The sequence below is a fragment of the Brachyhypopomus gauderio genome, unplaced genomic scaffold, assembly GCF_052324685.1.
Source record: "Brachyhypopomus gauderio isolate BG-103 unplaced genomic scaffold, BGAUD_0.2 sc45, whole genome shotgun sequence".
Taxonomy (NCBI): domain Eukaryota; kingdom Metazoa; phylum Chordata; class Actinopteri; order Gymnotiformes; family Hypopomidae; genus Brachyhypopomus; species Brachyhypopomus gauderio.
In genome coordinates, this window is record NW_027506871.1 from 1,662,317 (window position 1) to 1,689,023 (window position 26,707).

General features: G+C 43.9%; 2 long non-coding RNA genes across 3 annotated transcripts; one reads left to right on the plus strand and one right to left on the minus strand.

The window, feature by feature from the left end:
• The first annotated feature begins 1,033 nt into the window (after positions 1-1,033).
• Positions 1,034-16,246, plus strand: LOC143486786 (uncharacterized). The gene is made up of 4 exons (XR_013123678.1): positions 1,034-1,105; positions 3,315-3,407; positions 3,492-3,526; positions 14,084-16,246. It is a non-coding gene; the product is annotated as an uncharacterized LOC143486786 (long non-coding RNA).
• Positions 16,247-16,361: 115 nt separating this feature from the next.
• Positions 16,362-26,520, minus strand: LOC143486787 (uncharacterized). Of its 2 annotated transcripts, none has more exons than XR_013123679.1 (4): positions 26,370-26,520; positions 18,774-25,826; positions 18,575-18,645; positions 16,362-17,978 (listed from the first exon to the last, which is right to left on the minus strand). It is a non-coding gene; the product is annotated as an uncharacterized LOC143486787 (long non-coding RNA). The 2 variants fall into 2 exon arrangements; XR_013123680.1 differs by having other exon boundaries at positions 16,362-18,291.
• Between the last annotated feature and the right edge of the window lie 187 nt (positions 26,521-26,707).

Sequence of the window (26,707 nt, forward strand, 5' to 3'; positions counted from 1 at the left end):
GGTGAGTGGTGAGGTGAGTGTTGAGATGAGTGATGAGGTGAGTGATGAGGTGAGTGGTGAGTGATGAGGTGAGTGGTGAGGTGAGTGGTGAGGTGAGTGATGAGGTGAGTGGTGAGGTGAGTGATGAGGTGAGTGATGAGGTGAGTGATGAGGTGAGTGATGAGGTGAGTGGTGAGGTGAGTGATGAGGTGAGTGGTGAGGTGAGTGATGAGGTGAGTGATGAGGTGAGTGATGAGGTGAGTGATGAGGTGAGTGGTGAGTGATGAGTGATGAGGTGAGTGGTGAGGTGAGTGGTGAGGTGAGTGTTGAGGTGAGTGTTGAGGTGAGTGATGAGGTGAGTGGTGAGTGATGAGGTGAGTGATGAGGTGAGTGATGAGGTGAGTGGTGAGTGATGAGGTGAGTGGTGAGTGATGAGGTGAGTGATGAGGTGAGTGGTGAGTAGGGCTGGGTATCGATTCAAATTCCAAGAATCGATCCGATTCCGATTCTGAAGATTAAGAATCGATTTATTTCGATTTAATCCGATTTAATCGATTCGATCTGATTCGATCCAATTCGGGGTTTAGTGTTATTAAAAATGTATTTATTTGAGCTGTTTCCTGACTATGTACAGAAGCAACATGTTAAAACTAGTATTATATCAATATTAATCAGCAAATAGTTACTGGTAGTTGGTAGTTACTGATGGCTGGAAGACTGGTGAAAAGGGTAATCATAAATCTACCTTCAAGAAAGGTAATCCAGGACAATAAACAGAGGACATCTTTGAGGTGTCTATATCTGCAACAGTGGACTCCTACTGGGACACTAACCAGTGCATTATTATTATGATTGAAATAATTAGGAAGTCACCCAAAAGCTGTTGCTACCAAATGCATTTTTATTTTAAAAGCGCTCACACTTAATAAACAGAAAGTATAAAATGTAAACGTGTATTTTTCTTTAAAGTAAGAATATAATAACAGAACTGTCACGTTACGGTCCCCGACCCCTCCCTGTTGGGCGTGTGTTAACGTTGTCTGCGTCTACTGGTCTGCGTATCTCCGCGGGTGCGGGTGCGTCTTGTGATAATCCTCACCTGTGGCTCGTCTCGTCATCACGTGGGGTTTGTGTGGTTTGTCCATTTAATGTGCGTTCGCGCAGCGTCCTGTGCTCGTCGTTGTTTGAGTCTCATATGTTCTATGTAAACGTGTTTTATGTGCGCTGTCTGCGCTTCGGTAAATGTAATAAACGTAACGATTTGGAAAGTGCAAAGGATTCTGTCTCGTCCATCGCCTTGCGCCCAACGTTACAAGAGCATTTTTAACTTTTTTAAACTGTAAAAACACTGGGTAAACTGTCAGTGACATGGACTAAATGTAAATAGTCACTGACACTGGATAAACTGTCCTTCTGTTTTTAGATTGCCGATTTGACTATCGTCGTTACCGTCACTGTCCGTCGCCATGTTGTTTTACAGTTAGTTAGACCGAGCACGCCTGCGTGAATTCAGTGACGAGGCGGGGGTAAAAGTTCACTAAAAAATCGATCTTTGGACGTACGAATCGATTATCAGATCATCATATGCGAATCGATTCTGAATCGGAAAATCGATTTTTTTCAACACAGGCCTAGTGGTGAGTGTTGAGGTGAGTGTTGAGGTGAGTGTTGAGGTGAGTGTTGAGTGTTGAGGTGAGTGTTGAGGTGTGTGTTGAGGTGTGTGATGAGGTGTGTGATGAGGTGTGTGATGAGGTGAGTGTTGAGGTGAGCGGTGAGGTGAGCGGTGAGGTGTGTGATGAGTGTTGAGGTGAGTGTTGAGGTGAGTGTTGAGGTGAGTGATGAGGTGAGAGCTGAGGTGAGAGCTGAGGTGAGTGATGAGTGGTGAGGTGAGTGGTGAGGTGAGTGGTGTGGTGAGTGGTGTGGTGAGTGATGAGGTGAGTGATGAGTGATGAGGTGAGTGTTGTGATGAGTGATGAGGTGTGTGGTGAGGTGTGTGGTGAGGTGTGTGGTGAGGTGTGTGATGTGGTGAGTGATGAGGTGAGTGATGAGGTGAGTGATGTGTGATGAGGTGTGTGTTGAGGTGTGTGTTGAGGTGTGTGTTGAGGTGTGTGGTGAGTGTTGAGGTGTGTGTTGAGGTGAGTGGTGAGTGATGAGGTGTGTGGTGAGGTGTGTGTTGAGGTGAGTGGTGAGTGTTGAGGTGAGTGGTGAGTGATGAGGTGAGTGTTGAGGTGTGTGGTGAGGTGTGTGGTGAGGTGAGTGGTGTGGTGAGTGATGAGTGAAGAGGTGAGTGATGAGTGTTGAGGTGAGTGTTGAGGTGAGTGTTGAGGTGAGTGTTGAGGTGAATGGAGTGGTGAGTGTTGAGGTGAGTGATGTGGTGAGTGATGAGTGTTGAGGTGAGTGTTGAGGTGAGTGTTGAGGTGAGTGATGAGGTGAGTGTTGAGGTGAGTGATGAGGTGAGTGATGAGGTGAGTGTTGAGGTGAGTGTTGAGGTGAGTGATGAGGTGAGTGGTGAGGTGAGTGGTGAGGTGAGTGATGAGTGTTGAGGTGAGTGTTGAGGTGAGTGTTGAGGTGAGTGTTGAGGTGAGTGTTGAGGTGAGTGTTGAGGTGAGTGTTGGGTTGAGTGATGAGGTGAGTGATGAGGTGAGTGATGAGGTGATTGATGTGGTGAGTGGTGAGGTGTGTCTTATGATCTTACTGACTGCAGCTTCTCCAGCCAATGAACCTAGAACAGCAAGCGCACACACACACACACACACACACACCCTTTGATATATGTATGATATTTTTCCTAAACTCTCACTCTCTCTCACATCCTGCTGTGCATTTCACCCTCCCTATATAATTCACTGATTTTAATTAGTTGATGTTTGATTAATGGGGCGGCATGGTGGTGTGGTGGTTAGCACTGTCGCCTCACAGCAAGGCGGTCTGGGTTCGATTCTCGGTCTGGGCTGCTCTGTGTGGAGTTTGCATGTTCTCCCTGTGCCTCTGTGGGTTTCCTCCGGGTACTCCGGTTTCCTCCCACAGTCCAAAGACATGCGTGTTAGGTTGATTGATCACTCTAACTTGCCCGTAGGTGTGGGTGTGTGCGTGTGTGTTGGCCATGCGGTGGACTGGCGACCTGCCCATGGTGTACCCTGCCTTCGCCCGCAGATGCTGGGATTGGCTCCAGCCCCCCCGTGACCCCGACTAGTGGGATTAAGCGGTTCAGATAATGGATGGATGAATGGACGGATGATGTTTGATTAATTTGTCTGTAGTATTTACATTTAATACTTTTTCTTTTATTTTGTAAAACACAATTGTAAATAATGTAAGTCTGTTACTTCATCTAGTGCTGCTGGTGATTCTGTGTCTGGCACTGTGTGTGTCTGTAATCTGGAATCTCACTGTATGTTCCTTCAGCTGGACAAGGGAGAGCTGCAATGGTGAGTTAATTCAGCACAACAACATGTGATTTATTACCAGTTGGTCCAACATCTGACATCTGTTTCCTTTTTCACCTCAATCAGACACCATCAAGAAGGGAGAGAGACCACATGACCAGGTATGTCACTACATGTTTCCATCACCTGGATCAGTTTTACAGTTATTTACGACTGCTAACAAGCGTTTCCCAATACTTGAGATACATTTTCAAAACTCTAAACATGGCAACACATTTATCTCATACAAATAGCCAAATAGTTAATATCCTGTTAAATTTTATCCTGAATATCCTGTTCATTTTCTTAGCTAAAGACCAACTCTGCATTTCACAACGCAAACAAGGTTTTCTCTTTATACAGCAACTTTGTTAAAACACAGCAAACCTGGTTCAGTATCCAATAATTTTTTCAAACACTAGCACATATTCTCTATTCGAGATGAACATAGTCAATCACTGCACAACCGTAAAAAAACTAACATTTGATAGCAATACAGAAACAGTATAAAATGTAATATTTATAGATAAATGTATAAATGTAATATATATAGATATGTAACTATCTCCCAGCAAACAGACATTTTACAGTAACATCTGTTGTTTTCTTAGTCAGTTCATTTTTACTGTAATCTGCTTCATTTGGACTTTTTTTCAAATGTACATTTTTGGCAACATACTATCTACACAATGAGTGTTAGGTACTATATGGAATGTAGATTAGACAAAAAAGGAGTCAGTAACAGTTTTGCAGTAAAGGTTATATTTTACTGTATTAGGTACATTACTGTAAATTGTGGCCTAACCCAAAAAATTATTACCATAATTGTAAACATAATTAGCCATGGTCCTATACGTGTAAAAATACACATATGCAAAAAAAAAGCCACACAAGGGGAAAAAAACAGAATACAAAACTGAACAGCCTTGTTATGTGTAATGTAAGTGGTCTTCAGCGGTTGGCCACATGTTTTAATCCACATCACATCTGATGTTGTCCCTTGCCATGCACCTGGGATAGAAAAGCTTGGTAATCTTCAGCTGAAATGTCTCTGCAGCCGGGATCCATTGCATCCAGGAGGGACATTTGGTCATGGGGCAGATGATCAGACACCTTCCACCTACAGACTGAAAAAAGTTCCTTAGTGGGGTGAGGAAAGGCGAGATGGGCGGGAGGAAAAAGGACATCACTCTTGGATGGTCTATAAACCAGTTTGTCTATAAACCAGTTTGTGATGACATGAGAATGACAGAATGCTACATTGTCCCATCACAAATGTCCTCGTGTTTCCTCTCACCTGTTCCCTTTCTGCTTCTGGAACCAGTTGTTGGTAGAGTTCATTCAACATCTAAAGAAGGAGGTCACTGTTATAGGGACCAATCTGGCATTTGTGAAGGACCAAACCAGCACTTGAGATTGCAGAACAAATTGTTATATTTGCTCCTCTCTGACCCGGTGTATTACTATACTTCATTTTATTTAATTGATCTATATGCAGAGGTGGGTAGAGTATTCAACAGTTTTACTCAAGTAAAAGTACTGTTACTTGAACCAAATGTTACTCAAGTAAAAGTAAAAGTATGCATCCAAAAATTTACTTGAGTAAAAGTAAAAAAAGTACTACTACTCAAGTAGTGAGTGTGACGCCGGGGGCGTCGGGACAGAGGCAGCCGGAGACGTGGGTTGGACAGAAGGTGGTTTATTATCCATGGCAACCAGTAACACTCGTAGCGCATACACAGCACGTAATGCACGGTAAAGCTCGTAGCGCATACACTGTAGATGCAAGGTAAAGCTCGTAGCGCATACACTGTAGACGCAAGGTAAAGCTCGTAACGCATACACTGGAGATGCAAGGTAAAGCTCGTAGCGCATACACTGTGGATGCAAGGTGACGCTCGTACACACACGGTAGGGACGTGCTGTCAACCAGAGACGCTTGTGTAGCGGCAATGTGCAGCACTGGACCAGACGACCTGCGGGCTTAAGAAGTGCAAAGTAAACAAGAAACAGGTGCTCAGTATGATGGTGATTGCGACTGTGGGAGTGGCTGCGTGCGCGGGGGTGTGTGCTGGGATCGGCTGCTGGCCGTCGCCGCGGAGCTGGCCGGTCTGGATGTTCCCTGTGGAAGTCGGCGATAAGGGAGGGGCCTACCACTTGAGAGGCCGGTATCCAGGAGCGCTCCTCCGGTCCGTATCCGACCCAGTCCACCAGGTACTGTAAGCCACCTTTTCTGCGCCTCGAGTCCAGTAACCTCTCCACGAGGTACGCGGGTCCGTTCGACAACTGCAGCGGCGAGGGCGGCCGTGACGTCGAGGCCTCCTCCAATGCACCTGCTCTGTATGGCTTGAGAGCGGACACATGAAATGCACGCGACACACGTCTGTCTTCGGGCAGACTGATGCGGTAAGTAACTGGGTTAAGCCGCCTCAAGATGACGTACGGGCCGGCATATCTCTCCCCCAGTTTACCTCTCCTGCCCAGGCGTCCATCTTCGGTGGAGACCAACACCTTATCCCCTACCTGATAAGATGGGGTCTCTCCCCTCCGACGGTCGGCTTTCCGCTTGAATCGCCGAATCGCCTCTCTCAGCCACTGATGGGTGTCCTCCCACACCCGCTCGCTCCTCTTGCACCACTCCTCGACGATGGGCTGGTCTGAGGACGCGGCGTTCCAAGGATAGAGCGGCGGCTGGCGACCGAGCACGCACTCGAACGGTGTCATCCCCGTGCTGGAATGTGTGAGGGAGTTCTGTGCGTACTCGGCCCAGGGCAGAAGGGCGCACCATGTGTCCGCGTGCTCGCTGCAGTACGCGCGCAGGAACTTTCCCACCTCCTGGTTCGCTCGCTCCACCTGTCCGTTAGCCTGCGGATGGTAACCAGAGGTTAGGCTAACCGTGATGTTGAGCTTGGATAGGAACTCCCGCCACACACGCGAGGTGAACTGCGGTCCCCTGTCCGACACGATATCCTCAGGCAGACCGAACTGCCGGAATATGTGCCGAAACAAGAGATCCACAGTCTCCCAAGTGGTGGGCAGGCCCCGCAGGGGAAGGAAGCGAACCATCTTCGAGAACCGGTCTATTACCACCATGATGACCGTGTTCTCCTCGGACGGGGGGAGGTCGGTGACAAAGTCCAAAGAGATGTGCGTCCATGGTTGCTTGGGTGCCGGGAGAGGGAGGAGCTTACCCGCAGGAGGAGTGTGTGGCACCTTGCACCGCGCACACACCGCGCAGGACGCCACCTGCTGCAGTACGTCCCGGTGCAGCCCCGGCCACCAGTAGCGGGCCCCCAACAACTGAGCCGTTTTTGACACCCCTGGGTGCCCCGTCCCCACTGACGTATGAGCCCAGCTGATGAGGACACTATGGTGTGCGGGGGGAACGTACTTACGGTGCGGCGGGCAACCTGGATGCGAGGTTCGCTGCCTCGATCTCCCGATCGATCTGCCACTCCAAAGCTCCCACGACGCACTCAGGCGTAAGCACCGGCTCCTCGCTTGTTGACTCCGTACTGCCAGGAAAGGACCTAGATAGCGCATCCGCACGCTGGTTCTTCTCTCCTGGCCGGTATGTCACCTGGAACTTGAAACGAGAGAAATACAGAGACCACCTGGCTTGACGGGCGTTCATCCGTTTCGTGGTCCTGATATATTCCAGGTTTTTGTGGTCAGTAAGCACGGTGAATGGATGCTTAGCTCCCTCCAGCCAGTGTCTCCACTCACCGAACGCCTTGCGCATGGCCAACAACTCACGGTCTCCCACCCCGTAGTTACGCTCGGCGGCGGTGAGCTTCCTCGAGTAGAAGGCTATGGGACGGAGAGAGCTATGCTTCTTCGGTCGCTGTGACAGCACCGCGCCTACTCCCACGTTTGACGCGTCTACCTCCACTATAAAGGGACGGTTAGGATCCGGTTGGTGCAGAACCGGCGCGTCGACAAACGCTTGCTTCAGCTGGTTGAACGCTCTCGTAGATCTCTCTGTCCAGCGAAGCTTAACTCCTCCCCCTCTCAGCATGTCAGTAAGGGGCTCTGCGATCTGACTATATGCGCGAATGAACCGCCTGTAGAAATTCGCGAAGCCCAGAAATCTCTGCAGCTCGCGCCGTGTGTGAGGCTGCGTCCATTTCACGACCGCCTCCACCTTCCTGTGCTGCATGTGCACGGAGCCTGGCCTAATGGTGTAGCCTAGGAAGTTAATCTCACTGAGATGGAACTCGCACTTCTCGAGCTTGCAATACAACCGATTGCGCAAGAGCGTGCCCAGAACTGCCCGTACATCACGCACATGTTGGTCGTGGGAGGGAGAATAGATCAGGATGTCATTGATATAAGCGACAACGCATCTATTCAGATACTCCCTTAAGACCTCATTAATGAACGCCAGGAAGAACGACGGAGCAGACGCCAAGCCATAAGGCAAGACGCGATACTCGTAGTGCCCCGTAGAGGTACTAAACGCCGTCTTCCATTCATCACCCTCGCGTACGCGAATAAGGTTGTAGGCGCTGCGCAGATCTAGTTTAGTGAAGACTTTAGCCTTCCTTAACTGCTCCAGCGCCGACGGCACTAGAGGCAGCGGGTAGGCAAAGTTCACTAAGAGGGAATTGAGCCCTCGGTAATCTACGCATGGCCTCAGCCCACCGTCTTTCTTCTTTACGAAGAAGACGCTGGCTGAGGCGGGAGAGGTGGAGGGAGTAATATAGCCCTGAGCGAGAGCCTCCTTAACATACTGAGCCATGACCCGCTCCTCTTCCTGAGAAAGTGGATAGACTCGACCGCGCGGTGGCGTAGTACCTGCCTTGAGGGTGATGTGACAGTCCCAGGGTCGGTGAGGTGGTAACTGGGTGGCCTTGGCAGCGCTAAACACCTCCGCTAGATCACGGTACGGAGCGGGAATGACTGGGGTGGAGCTGATGTTAGGGCTCTCAACGCTGGTGGATTGCACGAACACACGGGAGGGAGACCGGGTGCCCTGTAGAGGCGCAACCCACTTCAGCAGCTTACCCGTGGACCAGTCGATAACGGGGTTGTGGAGTTTAAACCAAGGGAGACCTAATGTGATGGAATAGCGTGTGGAAGGGAGTACAAAAAAACTGATCTGTTCCCTTCGGCCCTGAACGTGTATGGTGACTGGTGCAGTGCGGTGAGAAATAAAACCCCCGCCCACAGGTCGCCCGTCCAGTGCATGCACGCGTCTCGGCTCCTCGAGTCTGATCAGGGGCACCCTCAGCTGCTCAGCGACGCTCCTCTGCATCAGGTTCCCCGAGGCTCCCGTATCCACTAATGCAAACACAGATAAGGACATCGCCCCGTAAGACACTGACGCTTCCCACGTTAAGAGATTTCCCATCAGAGCGATACTCACCCTAGCCCGCCCCCTCCTCGGACCAGCGGTACGAGTGAGGGGGGGGCGGCAGCACCCATCTCCATGGGCTCGGCGGGCGTGGTCTCACGGGGCGGTGTGTGCACGGGAGCCTGTGGGGTAGGAGGAAGCGCCGCTCCTCTGCCTCGCTCCTGCAGCAACCTGTCCATGGTTATGGCCAGGTGCACCATCTGATTCAGGTCCTGTCCCTCGGGCCGACAGCTCAGCTCCGCCCCCAGGTCGGGCTTCAACCCCGCCAGGAAGACGTCTGTTTGAGCCGCTTCTCCCCAACCAGTCCTGGCGGCCAGGGTCCGGAACTCCAGAGCGTAGTCTGCGGCGCTTCGGCTTCCCTGCCGTAGCTTTAACAGGCTCTGGCCGCAGACCCTCCCATGGCTGGGGTGGTTGAAGACCACCCGCAGCTCGCGAACGAACTGGTCATAACTGCGGGTACAGGGCTTCTCCGCGCTGATCTGGGCTGCTCCCCAGTCCAGTGCCTTGCCCTGCAACCGGTTTACCATGAAGCCGACTTTCTCCTTCTCCTCCAGGTGAGGCATGCTGGTAAAATAGAGCTGGCACTGGACCAGGAAGCCCTCACAGCGCTCCGGGTCCCCGTTACAGGGCTCGGGTGGAGGAATCGGCGTTCTTGGCGTTGGAGGGCGCGCAGATGCCTGTACCGTCAGAGCCTGGATGCCAGTCGTCAGGGTATACACCACTGAGCGGAGCTCCTGGAGCTCCTGCTGTTGTCTGCCCAGGATGATGCCTTGATGGGCCAACACCTCTATGGCAGAGGCGCCCTCGCCTCCGGCTGCTCGAGACTGCACATTCTGTGACGCCGGGGGCGTCGGGACAGAGGCAGCCAGAGACGTGGGTTGGACAGAAGGTGGTTTATTATCCATGGCAACCAGTAACACTCGTAGCGCATACACAGCACGTAATGCACGGTAAAGCTCGTAGCGCATACACTGTAGATGCAAGGTAAAGCTCGTAGCGCATACACTGTAGACGCAAGGTAAAGCTCGTACACACACGGTAGGGACGTGCTGTCAACCAGAGACGCTCGTGTAGCGGCAATGTGCAGCACTGGACCAGACGACCTGCGGGCTTAAGAAGTGCAAAGTAAACAAGAAACAGGTGCTCAGTATGATGGTGATTGCGACTGTGGGAGTGGCTGCGTGCGCGGGGGTGTGTGCTGGGATCGGCTGCTGGCCGGGTTGCGCGCCCTCTGGTGGCGACCCGGCCCCCTCACCGTGACAGTGAGTAAATGCATGGGTACTGTCTCATGTCAATAAATTACATCATGGGCAATTGAATTACTGGAAACAATGATTTTTAATGATAACAAAAATAATTTATTATAAATAAATATAATATATAAAAATGATTTATTATAAATACTATGTATTTTTGTTTGTTCCTAATTATTAGGCCTGTGTAACTTTAATGTGTTCCACAAAGGCACTAACTGATGAGACTGTCAGCCAATACGTGTAGCTACAAATTGACGCCAACTGAATCAATTTGTAGCAAACTTAATCATCGTATATTGCTAGTGTGTACACTCAGAGTGTGAACTGGTTTTTAGTATTGCACTGTGTTACATTTAATAATTACATCATAGATACGTTATGCCTCAGATATATAGCGTTACACATAATTATACATACGGCAAACTTATTGCATCATGTTTCCTCAAATTTGATGTTGAGTTCTTGTAGGCTGAAATGTCCACACGTTTGGCAGACATAACTGACAGCGCATTATATAACTGTCCTCATTGCTTAATTTGTAAATCAAACGATGCCAGAACGCAAAGAGCGGCATGAGACAAGGGGTGACTGAGGCCAACAATGTCACCGGATCGCACACAAAACGCAACGCTTAGGCACACAAATGTCAAAATAACAAGCTAATTCGTTTATATTAATTACTTTTACATGATTTACGTGTGTTTTATAAGTGTTTTAAGTGCAGAATCGTTTCTTACCTTATTAGTTGTTTAGTATATAGCTTGGGACTCACACTCACACCTGCCACAATAACATCTCCACTGCTGCTGCCTTCATTTGGGACTAAACCAAACTCACACCTGCCCCAATAACATCTCCACTGTGCTGCCTTCATTTGGGACTCAACCACACTCACACCTGCCCCAATAACATCTCCACTGTGCTGATTCATTTGGGACTCAACCACACTCACACCAGCCCCAATAACATCTCCACTGTGCTGCCTTCATTTGGGACTCAACCACACTCACACCTGCCCCAATAACATCTCCACTGTGCTGATTCATTTGGGACTCAACCACACTCACACCTGCCCCAATAACATCTCCACTGTGCTGATTCATTTGGGACTCAACCACACTCACACCTGCCCCAATAACATCTCCACTGCTGCTGCCTTCATTTGGGACTCAACCACACTCACACCTGCCCCAATAACATCTCCACTGTGCTGATTCATTTGGGACTCAACCACACTCACACCTGCCCCAATAACATCTCCAATGCTGCTGCCTTCATTTGGGACTCGACCACACTCACACCTGCCCCAATAATATCTCCACTGTGTGCTGCCTTCATTTGGGACTCAACTACACTCACACCTGCCCCAATAACATCTCCACTGTGCTGTCTTCATTTGGGACTCAACCACATTCACACCTGCCCCAATAACATCTCCACTGTGCTGATTCATTTGGGACTCAACCCCACTCACACCTGCCCCAATAACATCTCCACTGTGCTGCCTTCATTTGGGACTCAACCACACTCACACCTGCCCCAATAACATTTCCACTGTGCTGATTCATTTGGGACTCAACCACACTCACACCTGCCCCAATAACATCTCCACTGTGCTGATTCATTTGGGACTCAACCACACTCACACCTGCCCCAATAACATCTCCACTGTGCTGCCTTCATTTGGGACTCAACCACACTCACACCTGCCCCAATAACATCTCCACTGTGCTGCCTTCATTTGGGACTCAACCACACTCTCACCTGCCCCAATAACATCTCCACTGTGCTGATTCATTTGGGACTCAACCACACTCACACCTGCCCCAATAAGATCTCCACTGCTGCTGCCTTCATTTGGGACTCAACCACACTCACACCTGCCCCAATAACATGTCCAATGCTGCTGCCTTCATTTGGGACTCGACCACACTCACACCTGCCCCAATAACATCTCCACTGTGTGCTGCCTTCATTTGGGACTCAACCACACTCACACCTGCCCCAATAACATCTCCACTGTGCTGCCTTCATTTGGGACTCAACCACATTCACACCTGCCCCAATAACATCTCCACTGTGCTGATTCATTTGGGACTCAACCCCACTCACACCTGCCCCAGTAACATCTCCACTGTGCTGTCTTCATTTGGGACTCAACCACACTCACACCTGCCCCAGTAACATCTCCACTGTGCTGATTCATTTGGGACTCAACCACACTCACACCTGCCCCAATAACATCTCCACTGTGCTGCCTTCATTTGGGACTCAACCACACTCACACCTGCCCCAGTAACATCTCCTCTGCCGCTGCCTTCATTTGCTTCAAGTCTCGGTTGTTTAGTAGTACAATCAGATGCTTTTTTTGTAAAAAAAGAAAGCAAGTTTGACTGTCTTTTTGACATATTGATCGCTGTTATTTTGACAAATTGGCGCCTTTGTCTGATATCTACGTAACACAAAATATTTCCCATCAACCATTTCTATTTTTTATTGTAAAATGCAATAAATAATTATATATTTTTTATTAATGACCCACATAAACCGTAAAACTGATTTGCAATTTATTTGTGTTTTATTATATTTTTGTGTATAATAATAAAAATGCCCATAACTTTGGACTAGGGCCGTGTGAGGGGTGGGCAGATGCTTTATGGGGAGACGCGGAAAGGCATCGCTAAAAGGGAGAGCTCTTAAGTGATTTAGGAAGCCTGAATGTGGATCTTGTATATAAAAAATGTCTTTTATAGAATTATTTGTTCAATTAATTGGTTCAAGGCAGATTTCTTCATAACTTATAATTAGTAGGCCTGAAAGTTACCGGATCGAGGCAGAGAGTTCCCGGAACGCATCCTTCAAAATGAAAGAGTACCCTGTTCCAGCAGGATCCGGCTCAAATTAAGCCCTGACTGTCCTTTTTACACGTTTGTAATGTAAACATTGGCTGTATGAGGTCAGGGATGCTCGGTAGGTTTATTTTTTAATTATTTATTTATTTATTTTTTTTTTACATCATTCATTTACAAACAAAAACAAGGCACAAATGGTAATACAAGGAATCAGCATAAAACAAGTTGAGTAGCATGTGTACAAAAAAGTAAATAATAAATTAATAACTCGGGAGGTTTTTCTGTCACTTTCTTGCTACGGTGGAGAAAGTTTGCGTATGTGATCACGTGACTGACCGGCTTCATTTCATTGGTTACTCATACTCGGGTGACGAGACGTTGGTCAGTCTTCTCACTGAAAAGACGAATTATTTACGAAACGAAAGTAACGGTAGCGCGCGGCGAACGTAAGTTGTTGAGCGGTGGTGTCGAACGTTACCGGGGCGGTGTAAAATGGACACAAATCAAGTATTATATCGCGATCTATCGATCGCCGGTGGTTGGCGACAGAGCGAACTAGTAACTCATTGAATCATAGATGTGGATCAGAGGTAAATAAACTAGATTTTTAATCGGCGTGAGAAATCGGATGTGTGGCGTGAGAGCGTGTGAAGACGGTCAAATGCGTGTGTCTCACGCTCAATGCGTGAGAGTTGGCAACCCTGATGTAACGCGTTCCTACCCACCTCTGTCTATATGTGCAAAAAATATGTATTACAGTAATAGCTTTTCAGCTGCCTTTGTTTTTGGAGAACTTTGCATTTTATACAATATTTAAGGTTTTGAACCTCATTTTTGACATGCTGTGTGCAAGCAATTGTAAATAAGACAAAAATGATCCAGAATTTAGTTACTTGATAACCTTGTGTGTATAGAACATGTAAACATTATAGAAACATGTAAAATGACTACATTTTGTGCCAAAACAACAAGAATTGTATTAATTGTATAGCCACTGAAAACTGATGTTGTGTTTATTGTGTTTAGAGTTTTGAAAATGTGACTACAGATTGGACATTTACGACGCATTTTAGCAGTCGTAAAAAACTGTAATTGAACCAAATTCACCCAGTTGATGTTGTACTTGTTTTTATACCAGTGGGGCTCCAACATAACTCCCCTTGTTTGCTTGTAAAGGATCCTGGTACTAAGCAGCTCTGTTATGCTGCATTACAGAACTCTGAGGACCAGATGCAGAAGATATGGAGTCAAGGAGATGAGTTCACCCATGTGATGCTCTGGCCTGTCTGAGTACAGACTAGTTTAGTACTCAGTTCAGCACATAATGTAAAATAGTTCTTATCGAGTTCATGAAATGTAAATTGTGATTATAATATTAGGACTTTATCATACTCGTATATCTTGTTAGGACTTTATCATTCTCCACTGTGCTGTAGGACTGTAGGACCATTTTACTGTATACCCCACATGCTGGTATGTGTATACCTTTATGAACAAATAAGTTATTGTGTTTTGCACACAAGCCTTTTACAAATAATCTAAAAGAAACTCAAATTCTATGATATACATATTAACAAAAAAATAAATAAATCTAATGAAAAATATGGAATGTATCATCACACCCCCCCCCATATAATAAAGCAGAAAACAAAAAACAAATGTGGGCACACTGTTAAAAAACAAAAAACAGCCAATTCGGTTTAATGATAAATAAATAATATGTGATTCTCTACAATATTATTCACATAACCACAGTGTCCTGACATGTACCAACCTGTCTGACAAACTCCTACAAAATCAGAAGGCAGACGCTTGTGCTGAGCAGAGGGAGGTTTATTAATGGCATAATCAGAGTCGGGGTCATGGTCCAGCTTCATATAATAATAATAATAAACATTATTTGTATAGCACCTTTCATACGTATACATGCAACTCAAAGTGCTTTACAGAATAAATTTTAAAAAGAAACATTAAAAGGAAGCAAGGATAAAAATACAAAGGAAAATATTAAGAAATTAAAGATAAAAAGGAAACAAAACAATAAAATAATGTAATAAAGTAAATAAAGATGGAACAGATTTAGGGTTGCTTAACTAAAACTAAAAGCAGATCTAAACAAGAAGGTTTTGAGACTCTTCCTAGCTGTACAGGGATGAAATTCCTCTGAGCTCTTCAGGAAGAGAGTTCCAGAGCTTTGGGCCATAGTGGCTAAAAACACCCTTGCCAATCTTTAATCGGCTTTTAGGAATCACCAGTAGATTACTGTTTGAAGACCTGAGAGACCTGACTGGAACATATCTAACCATCATTTCACTGAGGTAAAGAGGAGCAAGACCTTGAAGACATCTAAAAACCATAACTAGAAACTTAAAATCTATTCTATAGCTGACAGGTAACTAGTGCAGTGAGTGGAGTGCAGGTGTAATATGATCTCTCTTTCTCCTGCAGGTCAGAACCCTTGCAGCAGCATTCTGAACTCTCTGTAGGTGCGAAATAGAGCTCTTTGGAAGAGCAGATAGAACAGCGTTACAATAATCTCGCCTTGATGTGATAAATGCATGGACAAGTTTTTCACTGTCAGCAGGAGAGAGCATATCTCGGACCTTAGCGATGTTTCGGAGGTGAAAATAAGCTGTCTTGCACGTAGTCATGATGTGTGATTTGAAGTTGAGCTCATTATCAAAGGTGACGCCCAGATTCTTAACACATTGTCTGGCATTCAGATTCATTTGATGTAAATAAGTCTGGACATCATTCCTTTGTGAATCACTGCCAAGAACAAGAACCTTTGTCTTCTCTTTATTTAATTGCAGAAAATTGTCAGACATCCATGTCTGTATAACATTTATGAAGTCGAACAGTGAGCAAATTGATTTTAGGGCTTTAGGTTCTAGAGAAATGTAAAGTTGAGTGTCATCTGCATATTGATGATAACTAATACCATGTTTATTAATGGTATGTGGTAACGGAAGCATATATAGGTTGAATAGTAACGGCCCAAGAATTGATTCTTGGGGGACGCCACAAGTTATTTTTTGACGTGTGGAGGAAGAGGTACCTAATGCTACATAGTAATCATGCCCAGTTAGATATGATCTAAACCAGTCTAAGACTAATCCACTAAGGCCTACCCAGCTCTGTAATCGATCAAGAAGTATTCCATGATCAACTGTGTCAAAAGCAGCGCTTAAATCTAGCAGAAAAAGGACTAAGAGTTTGCCTGCATCCTTATTCAATCTCAAGTCATTTACTACCTTAACTAGGGCTGTTTCAGTGCTGTGGAGAGCTATGAAACCAGACTGAAAAGTGTCATTTATTTGATTTACTTTGACATAGTCATTCAACTGGATTGACACAAATTTTTCAATGATTTTGCTAAGAAAGGAAAGGTTGGATATAGGTTGATAATTATTGAGAATTGTGGGATCAAGATTTCTGTTCTTTAATAGTGGTTTTCAGTTTTAAAAATGTTAGGGAATTCTTCCAACCAACATGGATATCCATTATAAAACAGACAAAAGGAAAACCAGGCAGATCACACAGAATGTATACAGGAAATTTCATGAACAGGCAGACAATAGACATGAGGCATAACATTAATGACCTACATAACCAGATAGAGAATAAACAATGTCACAGAGTCCAAAAACAAACAATACAATATAATAACAAGCAACAAAATAGACTTTAAACACATTGTTTAAATACACAGAAAATCAAGGATACTAAACCAGGGATACATGAAATCACTTTCAAGGGGCGGGGTTACAATGTACCAGGTGGGGAAAACCAGAATGAAAACAGAAGCACACGGAACATGACTTTAAAGACAGATGGCAGAGCCAGACGTGACCCTGACTGGACTAAATACGTTCTCCACCTGCTCAGTGAGAGAAAAACTGTCAGTCTGTCTATGACCCCCACAAACACAAGCAAATGTTCACACACCAACTTGTGTTTACATTTCATTTATATGTGGATTACCTTGAGACTTGTGTCTCACATACTCTACACTTCACTAAGATAAAACAAATCTATTTAAACCAGCTTCTACATTCATGAACATGTGAAAGAAATTCTCTGCCTTTCAGAGAAAGATAAACAATGTTTTAACTACACCATAACTAAGGAATGTGAGTGTTACTTTTAAACATGACTGGGGCCTGATTTCCTGTTGGTTATTCTTGCTTTATAGAAACAGAAGTGCAGATAATGATCTGTCACTGAAACAGAAGTGGGTGGTGGTTTGAGGGAGGAGGTGATGAGACTGTTGCTGGTTCGGTTATTTTTTACCAGAGGTGCTCAACTCAAACCACAGACATCTACAATCTTGTTCAGATTCTCATAGTGCTGCCATGAACTTGCCACACGTATTGTCAGTATAATAAAAAATAGTTTATGTAACTGTATGTGTTTTTGTCACTTATTTAGTCTGCCATGTTTGTAAACTGCTCTTTGTATCACACAGGAACACAAAATGTATTAATATTACTGACATACATCACACAGGGTAAAGCTGTACAAAACAGTGAAAAACGTGCAAATTATTAAAGTAGAAACAGCAAAGTGTAAATTAAACTGTATCCTGTGCTCCTCCCTCTAAATGGTCTGGTGTGTGTAGTGTAGATATTACATTATGAGGACACTCACACTCTCCTCCTGATAAATGTGTTTAACTCGTGTGCTGCAGTCTAACACACGTGGGACATTCATCAGTTTCTCAGAGCTGACACTGAATCTTATTGGCCAGGACATCCAGAATTAAACCAATCACAGCCTGACAGTGCAGGAGTAGTGTTATTCTGTAAGGTCATCATACTGTACTGTACTTGAGTAGCTTATAATCAAAGTTCTTTTTTACTTTTACTCAAGTAAATTTTTGGATGCATACTTTTACTTGAGTAAAATTGTTGAATACTCTACCTACCTCTGTTATGGACCTTGCTTTGTGCAAGTCCACAGACACAGTTTCCACAGTCATGTTGGAAGAGGAAGGGACCAGCTCCAAACTGTTCCCACAATGTTGGGAGCATGGAATTGTCCAAAATGTCTTGGTATGCTGAAGCATTCGGAGTTCCTTTCACTGGAACTAAGGGGCCAAGCCCAGCTCCTGAAAAACAACCCCACACCATAATCCCCCTACAACAAACTTTACACTTGACACAATGCAGTCAGACAAGTACTGTTCACCTGGCAACCACCAAACCCTCCACTGCTCTAGAGTCCAGGGGTGGTTTTACACCACTGCATCCGACACTTTTCATTGCACTTGGTGATGTATGGCTTGGATGCAGCTGCTCAACCATGTAAACCCATTCCATGAAGCTCTCTGTGCACTGTTGTTGAGCTAATCTGAAGGCCACATGAAGTTTGGATGTCTGTAGTGATTCACTCTTCACACTATGTGCTTCAGCATCCATTGACTGTGGAATATTTAGGAGTGAGGAAATTTCACAACTGGATTTGTTGCACAGGTGGCATCATATCACAGTTCCACACTGGAATTCACTGAGCTCCTGAGAGCGACCCATTCTTTCACTAATATTTGTTAAAACATGCGTATGGGGCTTAATTTTATACACCTGTGGCCATGGAAGTGATTGGAACACCTGATTCTGATAATTTGGATGGGTGAGAGAATACTTCTGGCCATATAGTGTAGATAAACTAAAGCGCTTCATAAGGAATATGAAAAGTCCTCACTACCTTTTCCTTCCAGCAGGAGGCAGCAACTCCCCCAACTTCTGTGTCAACTCACTTGGCTTGGTTAACTTTCTCTGTAGAGAGATAAAAATGTCGCCATGTAACTCATTGCTGTATGTATTGTCCATACAAATACATATTTCTTGAGTAAAGATGAAATAAACAGCCTATGAAATCACATACATCAGAGGAATAAAATCACCTAATCAAACTATAGGCCTACTGTTACGACCCCTTGGACTGGAGTAGGTGCTGTTGTGTGCTTGTGTTGTGTTGTATAGGTGTATGATACAGATGTGCCTCCACCTGGTTGGCCCAGAGTCACGTCGTCACCGGATTGGCTGCCTCATTCCAGCGCTTCGTTGGACCGCCTATAAAGACAACACACCCGACCAGGAAAAGGGGAGAGCGTTTTCTCCATTGTTGGACACAACAGAGTTTTGACATTTGTGTGTATTTGCTCATTTTTGAAATGTTGGTTTGGTTGTGAGATTCATGTGTGCTTGCTCCGAAATATTGATTTAGATCAGTGGCGGCAGGTCAATATGGGGCGCTGGGGCGCCGCCCCCTTAATATTGTTCCGATATTAAAATGAGTTCATTATAAACTGTGATAGTGAAGAAATTATTTAGTCACACTGTGTGTCTAATAGCCATGTTAGAATTTATTAAAAGAGTAAACACATAATTGTATTTAATTGCTTACATTGTGCACACTTCCTGTGTGTACGGAAGAGGATTAGGGCCACTATAAAAAAAAAAATATATGGGACATTGGAAAAAAAAGGGCAGCCAGAATTCTGAGATTAAAGTCAGAATTCTGACTTTATTCTCAGAATTCTGACTTTAATCTCACAATTCTGACTTTAATCTCAGAATTCTGACTTTAATCTCACAATTCTGACTTTATTCTCAGAATTGTGACTTTTTTCTCGGAATTGTGGGTACTTGGAAGTCATCAGCTTAATGACAGAGACATATGCAGTTGGTGAACAAACCCGTGGACGGAAATGTCCGATTTAAACGAGTTTCTCCGTGGGCGAGGAGTGCCAGAAGACAGCATTTCCATTATGGAAGAGCAGAAGGTGAGTAACAAAGACAGTTTGTCGGCTGGCACTTTTTTCTCAGCAAGTTACCGTTACTTGTTAGCATGTTTGTTAGCTTATAATGTTAGCCAAATAGGCAACGTCTCACATTACATCAAAGTTGGTCAATTGACGGGTTTTTGAGTATTATTGTACTTCTTTTCAGTTTGAACTGAGTACGTTTACTACGGCAATTAAGCAGCACGTTATGAGCGCTAGCCACCTGCTAATATCAGTTTAAGACTGTTCAAGACTGAAATCACAATTTATACTAGGGTTGCCACCTGTCCCGGTTTTCCCGGGACTGTCCCGGTTTTCCCGGGACTGTCTCGGATTTCCCGGTTTATCTCGGTTTTCCTTCTTTTTAATATTCAGTCCCGGCAAAAAAAAATTATTTAATGGCTCGATTTTCACTAGGTTAGTTCCAACGACTATTTAGACTGTTTCTGCACACTTTAAATCTGTCTTTTTTTCTCGCTGTGTCCATTTTACACCCCCGGTAACAACTTACGTTCGCCAGTGTAGTGTAGTGCCTGTACATTTACATTTTAATGGTCCAATGAAGGTACTTTAAAAACCAGGACATTTCCTCATTTAAAAAACAAAAAAAAATAATCCGGGACAGGACGTGAAATACGGACATGTCCCAGGAAATACGGACGTTTGGTCACCCTACTTAAAGGTCATACTGTAGCTCCCTTATCCCATTATTGTATTTGTCCCAGAATACATGGTTTTCCTGTTAATTGGAGACACTGGCTGTGTTCGAAATAGCCTACTACATACTGGATACTGCATACTGCACTCAGTATATACTGGATACTGCATACTGGTCCTCGTAGTAGTATGCAGTACAGTTTCCAGTATGCGACAAAAGCAAAGCATACTACGGGGTCATGTGAGCGTAGCGTTGCATGATGGGATGCAATACACCACAAAGATAGCTCTGTTCGCGTACTAATATTTTGCGGAAGTAGTATGTCATCCGGGGATGTTTCGCGTACTGGAAAAATTATTTTTATTCGCATACTGCATACTGGATACTGATCTGGGGCCCAAGCAGTACGCCACTATGTAGTAGGCTATTTCGAACACAGCAACTGACACAGCTTGAGGTGACTGTTTGTTGTTATTTGGTGCTGTATAAATAAAATGTAATTTAATTGTTTTGCAACGTGAACTTTGAAGAAACTTATTTTCTTTCTTCTTCTCTGCAGATTGACAGTGCTGTCATAGCACTGATGGATGACGCAGCTCTTGCAAATTACATCCCTTCCTATGGAGACCGCATTGCCATCTTCAATTTCTGCAAAAGCAAGCAACCACTCTCACAAAGAAAACAAGGACTTTTACAAAAACTTCGTGAAAAAATGCAAAACAGAAAGGAAGGTCCCAAGGAGAACACTTCACATGCAGACACACGAACAAGACAGACAAAGAAGCAAAAGACATCAAGAAATGTTGAAATAGGATGGATCCATCATGATGGAAAAATAACCAAACAGGTGAGGGCAAAGCAGGGAGGTGGCACCAGAAAAATTCAAATGGCCACTGATGCAGGATTGAAGGATATTCTTCAGCAAGGAAAGAATTTTTTTCCCTGATGGAGTGTCTCCTAAAGGATGTGAAACTGATTTTGAGTTTGAGGTCTGGGACTTTAAACAGAACCACCTCACTGATGACACTTGCCAGTCTATTGGTGATATGTATGAAGCAGCAAGGCTGACAATGTTACGCTTCTACATTGCAACAAAGCCAAAATATCTTGAAGAAGAGGCCAGTGAGACATCTGAAGTGATGTTTGTCTCTGCAAGCAGTGGCAGTGAAATTAATCCAACAGAAGTGGCAGAAGTCTTAGGTAATTTTCATGGAGACGACCATCCTTTAGAAATTTCAGATGATTCAGAGATAACCTTTGGTCCCACTTTTGATGCTGAAGAAGGTACAGATGACACATTAATCTATGAAGGTTTTCTTGTACCCCTCAGTCCAGCTAATCCAGAGGATGTAATAACAATCATTGTACATCATGCTAACATTTTACATGACATGATTACTGCTTTCTGTGATGCAGAGATTTTGACCAAAACACTGAATGTGAAACGCATACTTCCAGACAATACAGAAGAAGCAGGTAGAGGATCAGGGGTACTGAGAGATGTACTCAGCTGCTTCTGGCAAGAATTCTATGAGCGATGCACCCTTGGTGCAACAGTTAAAGTGCCATTCATTCGCCATGATTTTTCTGCTGAAAAATGGAAGGCAACTGGCAGAATACTTCTGAAAGGTTACCAAGACTGTCAGTATTTTCCAACCAAACTTGCTATCCCTTTTCTTGAACAAGTGCTTTTCAACTGTGTTTACAGTGATCTTAAAGTGCATTTTCTGCAGTTTGTGAGCAGCCAAGAATGTGAAGTTTTGGTGCAAGCAGTAAGTGATTTCACTGCAGTTGACATGGATGATCTTGTGGAAGTTCTTGACAATTATGGCTGTAGGAAAAGAATCACCGCTGAGACTCTTCCAACAATCCTTGATGAAATAGCACATAAGGAGCTTGTCCAAAAACCAATGTTTGTTATTGACTGTTGGAGGGAAATCACCCATCACCACCTTGCCCTCACTCCAGAGACATTGACAAAGTTGTTCTCGGACCTGCAGCCAACTTCAAAAAAAGTCTGCCAACTTCTGAAATTTTCTGTTGATTTGACACCAAAGCAAAAGGAAGTGGTAAATCATCTGAAACGATTCATCAGAGAGTTGGATGACATTAAACTTCAGAAATTTCTGCGATTCTGCACCGGATCAGATCTTGTAGTGACAGACAGTATTTATGTGGAGTTTCAAGCTATGACAGAGTTTACAAGAAGACCAGTTGCACACACGTGTGGGAAGATTCTGCAAATAGCTGACAGCTATGAAAACTTCCCAGATTTCCGTTCTGAATTTAATGCAGTTCTGGAAAGCAATGTCTGGGTAATGGACATTGTATAGACTCTCACAGGAACAGCAATTCACTATGTTTGAACTATTTATGCAGACTAGAGCAGAACTGCAAAGGATAAGAATACATATTTGAGCTCTATACAAAACACTCCTTCTTGTTCTTTTATAATTAGAAAGAAGTTACCATATTTGTGTCAGAAGCCCAGTTTTGGCTACAAATCTTCCAGTCTCTTTTATTATCCAGTTTCACAATAAACTAGTACAGTCACAAAACAAAATGAACTGGCACACTGTCCGTTACCATAGCTAAAGCTATTTTCACCTAATCCAAGTTCTCTAGTTGCATAACAGAAACCTTGAGCAACAACAAAAATTGTGCTCATTAGAGATGTATGCAATATAAAGAAAATGTTCTTTCATATTTTCTTTAATGCACCCAGTGAAAGATTTTTTTTGTTAAGTTGTGTGAAAGTTTACATCACATTTATCTATTTTGCGCAAAGCCAAATACTTTTGTAAGGACTAAGACAAATTTATCCTGATGTTCTATTGTAAGTATTATAGGCAGTTAGACACTGTTTTGCTAGTTGCAGGAATGTGCATAATTTTGCACATTTGCATTAGTCATGCTTGCGATATTTTGCTTTATATGCCCTTGTTAGTTTAAAAGATCAAAGGTTGGTATTTGCTGTTGGATGCTCAAGTACCACATAAGCACACATTTGTGAACGCACATGTTTTTAGAATATATTCATGCATTTCCACTGTTTTCTTAAATGGTGTGTTGTTTCTAAACATTCATCCAAGAAAATGTTGCAAGCTGCAAAATAAATAAGAGTTTTGAAGACATTTACTGATTGTCATTGCACAGACACTATACAGTGCAGTGTCCAAGGGCTGTGATTATTCTTTCATTCTTATGCCATCATTCTTACGTCATTCTTATACAAAATTTCCATGTTCTCTAGTATTAGTTTCAAGACTAAAAAGAATGTCCTTGTTACCTATGGAAATATTGGGCATTTTTATTGTATGCATGTTCCAATTTCCAATAAAATGTTACTTTTACCACTACATTTATATTGTAGTTCTGAGTCTTTTGATAAAGTTCAGTATCCATTTGAACCATATCCATAACCTGACCTTGAGCCTTCACTGCTTATGTCTTACATGTAGCATTGCTTGAAGAAGTTGATTATTTTCCAAAGTTATATACCAAATTAAAGGGTATGTTAGTAGATTATTTTCTAAAGTTATATACCAAATTAAAGGGTATGTTAGTAGATTATTTTCTAAAGTTATATACCAAATTAAAGGGTATGTTAGTAGATTATTTTCTAAAGTTATATACCAGATTAAAGGGTATGTTGGTAGATTATTTTCTAAAGTTATATACCAAATTAAAGGGGATGTTGGTGACCGTTGCAGCCACTGTTCTGTCAAATTGGTGCTGGTATACCGTGAATAAAAATTAACCTTTCGGCTGTATGTCTTATAATTACACGACGTAACAAAACAACAATAACAGCAACACAACACAATAGGGTACTTGCTTGTCTCTCCAGACCCATACTCAGCCTTTTAAGTGTCACCTCCTTTTCCGCATCTATTTGCAAAGCCCGCAGTCGTAACGACTCTGCCTCGCGTTCCTGTATCTTGATCTCCAACTCCAACTCTTTCAATTTTATCTCCATACGTGGATCAAACATGGGAGAACTCCTAGGTCCCATCCTAGGACTAACCACAGCTTCTGATTCAGCTCCAGCTGGGTCTGTGCTCTGGGCCAAACCAAGTGCAATACCTGGAACTTCCTCAGCCACAGGCAGCACACCACGTTCTACTAGAGATGACTCTAGCAGCTTCCTAATGTCCCTCATAGTAGCAGAGCGAGGTATAACCACATCAAAAAAATCAGCTACAGACAACAGATCAACCTTATGACAACGATCTAACAGCTCATATGATGGGCTAAGAACAAACACAGACAGGTCAAATGAAGCCATTATGGAACCCTCAACAATGCAACAATGTGCACACAGCACAACACGCCCACCCACAAAAATGCCTAAGCCAGAACCAAAGGCAATGCCAGCAGAAAAAAAAAATACACAAAGCAAAAAAGAGGGGAAGAGACAGAAAGAAACAGGGAAGGACGAGCCCCCAATTCTGTTACGACCTATCTAGGCTCTAGGCCGTAACAGGGGTGTGAAGGGGTGGAATATGGATGACAGTGATTCAAGAAAATGTAAAGTATTGGTGTATTTACAAGTATTCACAAACAGAATATATATACAGGACAAAGTGCACACAGGTACAAACGTCAGAAGTGACCCAGGCCAAAACAACTAACAAAAACCATACTAGAAAGAAACAGACATAACTACACTAACAGGGTGAAACAAAAGACAACACTACTCTGACTCCCTATGTCCAAAACAGATACAAACCCACAACCCAAACAAAATGGCAGCCACTTCCTACTCACCGTGTGCACACACAAACCACCAATATACATATATCTATACACAACTCTATATAGTTATAGTAAAGGAGCACGCAAATCCAAATCCAAATCCAAATCAAAAGGTCATACACAGTATAGCAATATCTCAAAGTTCTCAATCTCTACGAGGTCGGCAAGGCTGAATCGCAACGGGGATCCTCTCATTTCCTCCTTATATATCAGGAAGCCGAGGGCGGAGACTTCATGTTCCCAGGGACATCAGGGATTCCTGGAGTGGAACACGGACTGGACAAACCTGTAACAAAATGCTTCACGCGAACACATAAAAAGACAGGGTCATAACATAATACATGGCAACAGTTATTAAATCATATGATCAAGACAAACCAACATTTTATTTAAATTTGCACATGTAAATAGTGGATGTGTGCCATTTCTTAAATACTGTGGAGTATTTCTTCTCTTAACCTGATATACAGGTCAGCTGCAGCAAGTGGGTCTACTGGGGCTTCCCATTCATTTTCTACCATAAGTAGACAACAAAGTTCAAAGACAGTTTCATCACAGGGAAATCGACCTTTTGGAGTGCACTCTTCCATACAAACAGTGAGCTCCTCCAGGTGAATCGGTTTCAGTCTGTCCTCAGCATTGTGCAGCTCTGGGAATGAGAACATCATGACTGGCCGGCCCGGTGCAGCACCACCACTTGATCTTGGTCGAATTTTGTGCGAGTTCCATGTGTTTACGACATCATCAAGTTCATCCTACAAAGAAAGTAGCGCAGAATATAAGAATAAAACAAACTGTGTACCAATAACTCTTGCCAAAGTTAAGGCTTATGAAGTCATCAATAGACAGCAAGAATTTTCATTCAAATGACCTCTAATCAATCTAAAAACAAGCAGTAACTACAAAGTAGCACTTTCACCAGTCAGCAATCACCAATAAGTGTAACAATTTATTCTGGGTGTTCAGTAATTCCACAAACTATTTTCATGATAACTTCACAAATTCAGAACACTGCTTTCTGCCAAAAACGAGGGCTGTACATTTTCAGGGAACCAGATTCCCCAGCAATTTAAACCATGTGGGAAAAAAACAAATTTGCTCCATGCACCTGTACTGAGAAAGTTGCAGTTAGTCTAATTGGTATTTATCCATTTTGCTTCTACTTATCCTTTTAAATAAAAAAAAAAAGATTTTCCATGTCAAAGAAAGATTTTATAATTACTAATAACACTACTATATTGATTTACAATATACAATGTCTACAACTGAGACATTACAGAGGATGAGGAAGCTTTTACCTGAACAAGATTAAGAAAGCAGAACTGGATAAGACTTTTGTCCAAAAAGTCTCCTGTGAAGTGACCATCATCCTGAAACGTTTTAAATAAGTTCATCCAGAACTGTGCACTCTGTTTGCGGAGGGTAGCCCACCATCCTTCAATACGCTGGTTGGCTGTACTTGTTCCATATAAGAAACTTCTCTGCCCTGCAAAACGGCCTGTGTGATTTCTACGCAAAAACATTTGCATTTGTTCTACACAACCATTTTCTGTGCCCCTGTCAGCACGTACTCTCTCTGGACATCCATTCATGCATGAAACTGTTTTCAAAAAGTAACTTGCAACCAATTTAGGGT